The following is a 9,120-nucleotide window of genomic DNA, read 5'->3' as shown; positions in this document are numbered from 1 at the left end:
GATGCCCAGCCACACCGCTGATGCCCAGGCACACCGCTGATGCTCAGCCTTCAGGCCATGGAGGAGGCAGAAGAGCAGGCTGGTCTGGATTTTGCCAACCCACCTCCGGTGGTGCCTACCTCTTGATTTTTGCTGTTTCACTCAAGTGACTTGTCTGAAATATAGAGCGGTCCCTTATGTCTTTCTGTTCCAGTCCCTCCAAGCACCACCAGCTTGGCCTGCAGACATTAAGGATGTGGTGGTTAAAAACATATATTGCTTTTAGATTTATAGCACTTACCGGTTACTTGAATTGATGCATTTAATTTTGTCATTACCAGCCAATCTGTTAGTTGAATGCTCCTGAAGCTTTCATCAAAGCATTTGGGGAAAGAAAAAAGAATAAAAAAAAAGTCCAAGTTCTTTCCCATTGGAGGAAAAAAAAAAAGCCAACCAGAGACTCTAAGGAATAAATATATAAACAAGTATAAACTCATACTTATCTGGAAACTGGGACTTTAAACTTACCGGCAGTAGTGGCTTCCTACATCAGAGGATCTTTAGGGAACCACCAACAGAAAGTTCCTCCCCGTGGCCTGACATGTTTTGCCCAGGACATTCAGGGGGTGAATGGAATGGAAGAAGGTGGTGGAAGGGGTTCCGCACAGCAGACCATCGCCAGGACAGATCTGGAGGGGTGTGTGCAGACCCCTCCAGAAGGCCCCATTGCTGCAGCCCAATAGCTCCCAGTCCAGAGGGTGGGGGTCTGAAGACATAAGCAGGATGTGTTGCCTCCACATAATTACTCTGCTGTGAGTGACTCTGGGGTGCCCTCAGTGCGATTCAGGTGATGGCATTTAAGGGAGGAAGGAGGGGAACCCTAGTCAATATTCACTTGATCTCTGCTTGTGTATACACTGGCAAGGAGGAATGTGTGGATTTCCAGCAGCAGGAAACAAACCCTTTTCATAGCTGAGCGGGTGGGGGTGGAGTGTTTCTGAAAGCCTGGTTATCTCGTGTCTCTGTCTTCTGAGGCCCTAACTGAGATTTTATGCCAAACTGTCAAGGTACTAATGCCTAAGAAATAATAGGAGACATCGGCTCTCGGTAGTGAAGGGAACACCCTGTCATGCAACAACCAAGGGACCGAGGCCAGAATAACGCGTCTCAGTCTGTTCTGTGCTACTATAATGGAATACTTAAGACTAGGTAATTTACCGGAAATGGATTTGGCATGATCCTTTTGTAATTTGTGAGCATGATGATTGGGTGTTCACACGCATGTGTGAGATGTGGCACCCTCAAACCTTGTTACAATGTCAGCACATTAACCGTCTGATCTGAAAAAAAAAAAGAAAGAAAAAGAAATGTATTTGGCTCACAGTTCTGGAGGCTGGCAAGTCCAAGAGCATGGCACTGGCATCTGGTGAGGGCCTCAGTGCTGCGTCATGCCATGGCTCAAGGCAGAAGGGCAAGAAAGGATGAGAGTGAGGGGGCAAGAGGGACCCAAACTCACTTTTTAAACCACCCACTCTCAAGCTCACTCACTCCCAAGACAAAAGCATTAAGTCCTCCCTGAGTACAGAGCCCTTTTGACCTAATACCTCTTATAAGGCCCCACCTCTAAACACTATTGCTTTGAGGATTATGTTTCCAACATATGAACTTTAGTGGACACATTCACACCGTAGCAAAACCATAATAATAATAACCAGCATTTATTAAGCACTTACTGCTTGCTGGGCATTAAGTTACGAGCTTTAACTATGTTATTGTATTCTCACAAGAACTGTCTGATAGACACCATTTTTATCTCCATTTAACAGATAAGGAATCTGAGGCTTAAGTAAACCAATTAGTTTGCCAAACAATAGTTCAAAGAATGAAGACTGTCTTACACCAAAGTCCAGCCTTTAATCTTTTATGCTATAAAGAGTGATCTGAGACCATTGTCATGGTTGCCTCTCCATTTTGTCCTGAAGCTTTGCTTGCTAAAGTTGTCACTCACTTGGCAAGCACTGTGCCTCCTCCTCGGGCCAGAGTCAGAGCCCTGAATCCATCCGCCAGCAGTGGGGGCCGAAGCCGTGGGAAGCACATGCTGGCTTTGTGACTGTAAAGTTAGAAACTGCTACAGCAGAGGGGCTTTACAGGGAAGGTTGTGGGAACTGTCCTAGCCAGGGACTCCGTCTCCACCCACTACACAAATAGAAATGAAAAGACCTCTATCTTGGGATTAACTGGGTTCTTTTCTTTGTAAATCCTTTCTAAATATTAATCTAAGCTCCCAACCCTCATGGCTAACGTTTCCTTTAAGTTTCCAGTTAACACATGGGAAAATCATTGCAAATCAGTGACAGCCTTGGCACCTCCTCTTGGAGAGGTGGGTGTCTGAGACTCACGGAACCCTAGAGGCAGCCGACACCTCAGGCATCACAGTGCCTTCATTTTCTAGTGAGCTGAGGATCAGTGTCAAGACTCTAACTCGGCCTCCAGACTCAGATTCCAGGGCTCCTTCCCCTCGGCTGCGCTGCTGGGTTTTAGCAGGAATCCACAGCCCCAGCTGGTGCCCCAGCCATCAAAATATCTGCCCTTTTCTCCAGGAGAGAGACTGAACTCCATGCAAACATTAGCCAAACACCAGCCATGTCCTGGAAGGCATGCTGAGAGCTGGCAGAGAGGGGAAGGTGTAAGATGGGAACACCTGGCCTGGGTGGATACAGCAGGAACACAGGCAGGGCCATGGGTGGGTCCAATCTGGGGACCACCGCAGGGAGCCCTGGACTTCATGAACAGGAGGACTCCGGTCCTGCTTCCGAGAACGACCTTAAAGAAACATCAACCTGAAGACTTTGGGACCATCCCAGGCCCAGCCAGGAGTAGAGACATGAGGACTTTCTGGGCACAAAAGTTAAAACTTGAACTTGCACCAGTGCCTGAGTCAGCTTTGCTGTGTGCCTTTCTATCTGGAGCACTGATGTTGCACAACTCCATGGAGCAGCATTTACATAGAACACAGTGCCAATCCCATTGCTTTCATTCTTTCTCTTTAAACTGAAAGACCAACTGTAGAAAAGCTAAGGTGTTGGCCACTCATTCCACAAGCGTTTGTTGGGCATCTAGTGCCAGCCTCGGGGCCAGGCCCTGGGTATACAGTTAACAAAGCAGTCATGGTCCCTGCCTTCATGGAGCTTGAAGTGTAATAGAGTTTGGCAGAAAATACATATTCAATGCCTAAATGAAACCGACTATGGGAAAGACATCAATCAAACACCCATAAGCATCCATGCCCTGGGCTTCCGGGACCTGCAGCCCCCAGCCTGGCAGAGTCACTACCCTCAGCCACTCGACAGGGAGAAGTGGGAAATCCCTCCTGAGCTGGGAAAGGGAAAACTCTGCTTCGGTCAGACCTGCCCCCTGAACCTCAAGGAGCTCAGGTCACATGCTTACAGACCTTTCCAGAACAGTGAGCCTTCCTGGGAACCCATCTAAGCAGCTGACCGCGGCCCAGAGACTTTAGTGCTGCCTGGAGCTCTGGAGGATATGAAGTCACAGCTCAAAGCAGCGCAGGATGTCCGGTACCAGCATGGCTAAGTTTGGGGTGTGGGAGGGGCTATGGAGGGGAGGCCTGCCTTGGGTCTCCCGCTGACACACACCTGCTGCTGCCAGGCTCCCGTGTGCCACAAACGCAGGAGCTCTTTGCTCTCTCAACAGGTTGTTCCATTCAGGTTTTCTGAAAACAGTGCACTAACCGGGTCTCAAGGAGGTTTCTGTCTTCAATTCCCCTGCAAAGGAAATCATGGGATTTGCCGTGAGACTTGGTGTCATGGCCTTCTCTTTCATAAAATCCTTGTTGTCGGCCAGGAGCGGTGGCACACGCCTGTAATCCCAGCACTTTGGGAGGCCGAGGCGGGCAGATCATGAGGTCAGAAGATCGAGACCATCCTGGCTAACACGGTGAAACCCCATCTCTATTAAAAATATCCAAAAAATTAGCCGGGCGAGGTGGCGGCGCCTGTAGTCCCAGGTGTTCGGGAGGCTGAGGCAGGAGAATGGCGTGAACCCGGGAGGCGGAGCTTGCAGTGAGCCGAGATCGCGTCACTGCACTCCAGTCCGGGTGACAGCGAGACTCCGTCTCGAAAAAATATATGTGTATATATATATATGTATATCTCCTTGTTGTCTGTAATGCTCCTGTTTCCAGCGCAGAGGCTGCTCCCAAAATCAACAGATTTCCCCACCCAACTGCAGAGCCCACAGGTGAAACTCCTTCAAAGGGGACACTATTTTACCCAGTCGAGGTAAAAGGGCCTTTGAAAGTCCAAATGGTCTTATTTCAGAATTATTACATGGATTTCCCCCCCAAGAGGATGAAACTTTTCCTTAATTAAAGATTAATTTAATGCAAATGGAAGAGCTTGGGCTCTGAGATTAGAAAGACCAGGGTTCAAATTCTGACTCTGCTCCTTAAATCTATGTGGCCTCAGGCAACTTGACTTCTCTGAGCCTGTCACCTTGTCTGTAAAATGGTGATAGTAACTGTGCCAGCATTCACATGGTGAGATTGGGGATAGCATAGGAAAGTCTCACAACCCATAGTAGGCTCTCAATAAATGAGAGTTGCTATTTTTGTGTTTGGTTTTTCCCCATCTTCAGAGGCAGGTGTGAAAGTGCGTTTCATCTGCGGGTGGGTGGTTGGTTGTGGTACACCGGCTGAAACAGATGCCCTTTTCCAGTCTTTATACAACTGGATACTTCTAAAATAGTTTTTTGTGCCATGGAAAAGTCTTGCCGCCCATGGATCCCACTCTTCCTCCTCCTCCAACATGATCGAGTGCTTCGTGCTTCTCTCTCTGGGCCGCTCCCTCCCATGCTGTCATCCATGGCATTTGTGCTGAGGTCTCACTTTCCTTCAGACTGAGAGGATCAGATACCCTGGTCAGCGACCGTGGTTCCGGCCCACCTGCTCGACCTGGGGCTGAGGCTGGGAGGCTGGATCCAGAGGCAGTGTTTCTTGCCAAGTTTCCCTCAGATCCTGCTATGGGAGAAGAGCTGTGGGTATTATCAGCACAAAGATTCCCACCAACCTTCGCTGGAAGAAAAATATCATTTCTAAGAGGAGAAACACTGAATAAAGAGATTGTACATGTGAAATGCTTTGCACCTGTATCTGAATCTTTTCATCCATCCATCCATCATCCATCCATCTACCTATTCACCCATCCATCCATCCACCTATTCATCCATCCATCCGCCTATTCGTCCATCCATCCATCCCCCTATTCATCCATCCATCCCCCTATTCATCCATCCATCCACCTATTCATCCATCCATCCATCCATCTATTCATCCATCCATCTGTCCTCCCATCCATCCATCCGTGTGCTCATCCATCCATCTGTCCATCCAACCATCCATCCATCCATCCATCTGCTCATCTGTCCATCCATCCATTCTTCCTGCATTACGTATCCTTGTGTTGAATGGATATCCTTGTGATGTGCCTGTAATAAGCACATCACACATGGGGGGTCAGGGATGGAGAAGAGGGGTATTCTCTATCAAGTAGCTCACAAACCATTCAAAGCAAAGAGGTAACTGCAATGCCACGTGACAAGTGTGAGGTGAGGGAGGAGGGAGTGGGAGAAGAGACTGAGCACTTGGCTAGGACACATATCCTGTGCGGCACCACCAGTGAGGCTTCCCAAAGTTGGTGATGTTTCATGTCTATGCAAAGCATGATGGGAGCCATCGGAATTTAATGCCAAGCAGAGAGGAGGGAACAGACAACACAGGGCAAAGGAACAGCATGTGTGAGGCCCAGAGGCCACAGCAGAGTCCCAGGCTGGGGAGGCCAGTGGCAGCCACAAGGCAAGGGCTGGGCTCAGGGCTTCTCATTGTTTTTTGAGCCATCAACCCCTTGTGCAACTCTGTGAGGTTTATGAGTCTCTTTTCAGAGTCATGTTTTTAAATGCATAAATTAAATACTCAGGATGACAAAGGCAACCAATGACATTGAAATACAGTAATCACAACATTTAAAAAATAGTAATAGATGTCCTCTATTAACACATTAAATAACAAGATCTAGCAAAGGGTATCCAAGTACCATGGTGTCTCAGTGGTGAAATGTGTAAATATTTCAAGATATTGTCAACAACTGCCATATAATATGAAAATATCTGTAGTTTCCATTGGTGTCAAAATACCAGTGCTCCTAGACCACATGGTTTGTTGCCCACATTCATAATTAAAGAAAATGCTAAATTTCAGTTTGAAGTTAGTAGAAAATGTAATTCCTCCTCTCCACCATTTCCTATTCCCAAGAAGCCCTTTCTTGGCTTTCATGGACTCCAGCTTCACAAACCCCTGGTCCTAATTCAGTTAGCTCCTCCTGCCGCAGCTCCTCAGTCACTCTGGATTCCATGACCTCAACAATCCAAAATGTGATCATTGACACATTTGTGTCATTGTCCTTCTCGCCTGTGGGCAGGAATTGCATCTGTCCTTTAACCTCTGTGAATCCAGAGTCCATCAGAGCAAGTCTGCACACATTAGATACTCAGGAAATGTTAAATGAATGAATGAGTCATGTCACACCAAGGATTGTGGACTTTGGACAGGGATTTGGGGATAGAGATTGGAGTGGCATGATGAGATTTACTATGAATTTCAGAGCATGAAAAAATCAAATCTCTGAGGTGCCCCATGTCTACCGCATCTATTGTGGCTCAGGTAAGGCAACGGCAAGGCAAATTGGAAAAGATAAATAAATCTTTATAATAAGGAAAAGATAAATGTATTTTATTTCACTTGTGGAATTCATGCAACTCCTACTTGAATCTTCAATAACAATGGAAAAAAATCATGATCCTGTGGGAAAGAAAAGAAAAAAAGAACCTTCCTGGCCAATTTTAAGACCTGCTGTGGAAAAACAAAAGTGCTTTAAGAAATAAACATAGAAGTAAATCTTTAACAACCAGAGAGTTAATTTAATGCCGTGCAGATACTACACAATATGAGATACAGCTTTAATGTGTCATTAGTTTTGAAGCTCAAAAAAAAAACAAGAATGGACTTTGAATGATAAGAATATGTATTAGTGTTCTTGAACTTAAAGAATTTATAGAGAATTAGTTTTTAGGTTTTTCATAATACGCTCATGAACCCCAGCTTGAGAAGACACTGACTTAAGAAACTTAAAATCTTTTTTATGAAAATATTAAATATAAATTACCATTGTAAGTTTTCTCATTATATTCTTAGAATTGCTAATTTTAAAAAAACTAAAATAAAAATATAAAATTAAAATATTGCAGCTGTCCAGGCATCTATGATTCCAGTGTGCAGAACTTTGTATTTTAGAAAATTATAATTATAGTAAATAGAATATCTAGTTGCCTGAGAAATAGGTAGTTGCCATTTTCTTTGATGTTGTGATATATTGACAAAACTTATATTTTAATATAAAAATTAATATTTTTATATTAATTTAAAAGAAATTAATTAAAAGAAAAATAGTAGAATCAAAAGATTCTATTTTTTCTATTAATTTATAATTTATATCTCCCCTAACCTATTCCTGTAAATAATCTGAAATTGACTAAAACAATTATAAACTCTGCAAAACAACATTGTTGCAAAAACTTTTAGTTTATTGATTCACCTCTTCTCCACAGAGTATGTGCAACTTTAAAATTTTGAATATTAAATTAAAAGTGATTTTTGCAACCATCTTTAATATCAAAGGCATGATAAGTAAACTCTTGCTTAAGTGAAGACTAATATGCATCTTGTCTAAATTATTAAATAGAAAGATATTGTCAATGTATGTGTCATCATTGTAAGCAGTTAAGTGGTTATGGACAGGAAAATCATATCTGTTCTTACCAGTTCATTCTTGGTACTATGACTCATGGCTGATTATACGTCTGCTGTCCCTGCTTCCCATTGGAGGAAGTTCTTGAAGGAAACGGCCATATTCTCTTCCTTTCTGGAAAGGTCTTTCCATTCCTGACATAGTTGGCTTTTCTGAGACCATTTTGCGGTGACCACTGTCAAAACAAGGCTTTGACAGTGCAGCTTCCTACTGCCTGGCAGCACCCACACCTCTTCCTCTCTTCTGCTGCTAACTAAATGCTTGACAGCTTTGGCCTGGGCCACCCACTGTCTTCCCCTTCTTGCTCTTAGACCTAGCATTCAGCACAGTTCCCAGCTCGGATCACTTTTTGTTCGTTTTTTGCATTTCCTGTGATTGTTTCAGGTTAGAATTTCTGCACCCACCCCTAACCCAAGAAACCTCACCCTTGGTTCCCCATGTGTCCAGAATCTAGGAGCTACTCATCACTGCGCGTGAATTAAACTGAATGAAGTGTGGCGATGAGAAGATTCGGGGACCTAAAATGCATTGTGATACATGGATATTGTGTAAGGGTGTTTTAGACCGACATAGAAAAAAAGAAAATTTGCTTCCTCACAACAAAGTTTTGATTTATCGTTTTTGTTTATTTTTAATTTTCTAGCCTCATTCCATAAGGGGATGCTGAGGTTGCTGGAAAAAACAACTAGAGCCTGACGTATGTTAGGAAGAAATGATTCTAATTTTACTAAAGCCAAAAGATAATTGTAGAGCTGCCAGGTCCCAGAGCATCTCCCTTCTCCCCACTTGGGAGTCAATCTCAGCCATCTCCACGGTGCAGTTCTGGAGTAAAGAGAGCCTGATGGCTCATGTGTCTTAGAGATTTCACAAAGAGCTGGTTCAACTCAGGATCGCTACAAACTATAGGCCCTGGTGGCCACTGTAAATATCAGGGTTAATTAATTCGTCCTTTCATCCTGTGACATATTCATCCATTCTCTCAACAAACTGAGCCATGCCCCGGGCACTGTACTAAGGCAGATACCGAGATGGGTCAAACGTGGTTCCAACCACCGATCCAGGACGACAGGTATGAAGAAGAGGAAGGGCAGGGTGTTATGGGAGCCCAGAAGGCAGCTCCTAACCCAGAAGGGGAGGTCAGGAGTGAGCTTCCTGCAAAAGCTGATGTTAAAATTAGAGGATTTAACAAGAAGAATGAGATGGAGGAGGCACCCAGGCAGAGAAACAGCAGGTCTGAAGGCTGGGAGGTGAGAACCCCACAGAG

General features: G+C 44.7%; 1 non-coding gene across 1 annotated transcript; it reads left to right on the top strand.

Moving 5' to 3' along the window:
• The first annotated feature begins 1,216 nt into the window (after positions 1-1,216).
• Positions 1,217-1,320, top strand: LOC111548527. The gene has a single exon (XR_002733453.1). It is a non-coding gene; the product is annotated as a small nucleolar RNA U13 (small nucleolar RNA).
• Positions 1,321-9,120: the final 7,800 nt, after the last annotated feature.

This window comes from Piliocolobus tephrosceles, chromosome 3, assembly GCF_002776525.5.
Source record: "Piliocolobus tephrosceles isolate RC106 chromosome 3, ASM277652v3, whole genome shotgun sequence".
Lineage (NCBI taxonomy): Eukaryota > Metazoa > Chordata > Mammalia > Primates > Cercopithecidae > Piliocolobus > Piliocolobus tephrosceles.
Note: the sequence above shows the minus strand (reverse complement) of the source record. Positions and strands in the feature narration are given on the sequence as shown.